Here is a 2,139-nt window from a genome sequence, read left to right on the forward strand (position 1 = left end):
AGCACATACAGCACCTAAAATTCCCAAATGGTCCCCCATCTGGTACTAACCAGGTTCAATGTTGCTTAACTTTGGTGATCTGACGAGAACCGGTGTGTCGAGATAATGCCATATATATATATATATATATATATATATATATATATATATCATGCTAATGGTCACTTCTCTTTTGCACGGTTATTCATTTTTTAGTTTTCTACTTTTTTGTAAAAGCGACAACTGAAATCTTCATTGTGTGTGTGTGTGTGTGTGTGTGTGTGTGTGTGTGTGGGGCATACATTTTTCTTGATGGATTTTTCTTTTTCTTCCATTGCTGTCTAATGTTGTCGTTTCTCTTTGTTGCCTTCTCACCAAGTGACTGCGTCTTCCTCTTTTTCTTTGGCTATGATCCATCATTGGTGGGGCTAGACAAATAAAACTTCTCTTCACACAAAATGGAGGCAAGAGACACTTGTTGAGAGCTTCTAAGAGTATTATTTCTGGAGAGAATTGACTCGCATAAGAGAGAGAGAGAGAGAGAGAGAGAGAGAGAGAGAGAGAGAGAGAGAGAGAGTAAAGTTCTCTTAATTCCTTAATTAACTTATCTTCTAAAACAATTTGGTGAAGATAGAGGACAAAGTTCTTGAAGAGGAGAGCATTTCATCCTAAGTGAGTATGAAAGCTTTCTTTCAGTTAATAGCATTATTAGCCAAATACCTTGTGCAACGTCCCATGGCAGATTCATATTATTTGATATTTTCAATTCAGCCTCCATAGACAAACTCTTGTCAAACCTGTCATCATTCGCCATCTCAACTCATCCCTATTTTGTTTAACTCATCTTCCCTCATATTTTGTGTGTTTAAATTTATAATTATCTATGATTTCATCTCTGAGAATGATTTGGTTTGCAGATTTCATGTCATTATGTCTTACACTTCTTGCCTTTGCTCAGTACTTTCTTCGTAGTTGCTACTACAACGCCATTCCAATGACCATCTCTTTTTCTAAAGTTTGCATTGCCTTGCCAGGATCTTGCTGCTGCTGTATTTTCTTTTGCAGGCTCAACACATTTCAATGTGCAAACTCAGTCAAAACATCTGCAATTACTTTTCCTGCTAGCTGCTGCTTCCACATCTCTATTGTATTTCTCCAATTCACATCTCACAGCCTTCAAGGAACAGAGTTGAAGCTAAGATTTCCAAACTTTTTTTATTTGGCACAAGTTATGATGATGATGCAAGTCACTCTTTTCCAATATTTCATTTACCCAGGGTCTCCAGATCTCAAATTCACTAATAGTACTCAGATAGTATCACATAATCGTATCTATGTCCCTCACCCAATAAAAGGGCTTAAAAAAAAAAGAAAAGGAACAGCTATGAAAAAAAATAAGTTGATAAGCAGAACAAAGCTATAGGAATTAGGGTTAGTGAGTGGGAAGGAAATTTTTTACCAAGACACACAAAGGCAGTTGAAATAGGATTGTTAATCAAGATATAGCAGATGACTGGGGAAAGGGAACGAAGATAGAGGTTAATATATTTAGAGTTAGTTTACAGACAGTTTTAGGAGCAGCATTAAATTTTGTGACAGCTTACAGTCTTGAGTTTGCAACAGTTGAGGACAGTTTTCCAGTCTGGGATAGTTAAAAGCAGGTTGCGGATTTGACCAGACCAGGGAAGTTTTAAGAAGCGGAGATAACAAAATAAATTAGTCAACCAGCTGATAAATATGGCCTCAAAAGAAAACTAAGATGTGGATGGTAGCGTGTAGAGGGTCGTTTTCTGTGATCCAACAAATACCTGAAGAATGTGTTTTTTTTTTTTCAACAAATACCTGAATGTTTTCTTTTGTTTCTCTTTTTTTGTTTATTTTTATACTTGTGAACCCATGCTTACCTCCTTGTGTTGCCAATGCGAGAGACAACAGCATGGCCAGGACTAAGACACAGAGCAGTATGCACCACCACACTTTTGTATGAATGTGAATCTTAGATGACCTATAGCTGCTATATGAGAAGTCTGGAGACTTTCCATATCAGATATCTCCAGAAGATCCTTGGTATCACATGGAGGGACAGAGTGCTGCACACAAAGGTGTTGGGGAGGGAAGGCAGTTGCAGCGTGGAGTCAATTATGATTCACTGCCAACTCA

This window comes from Euprymna scolopes, chromosome 11 (assembly GCF_053919585.1).
Source record: "Euprymna scolopes isolate OS-2025 chromosome 11, ASM5391958v1, whole genome shotgun sequence".
NCBI lineage: Eukaryota > Metazoa > Mollusca > Cephalopoda > Sepiida > Sepiolidae > Euprymna > Euprymna scolopes.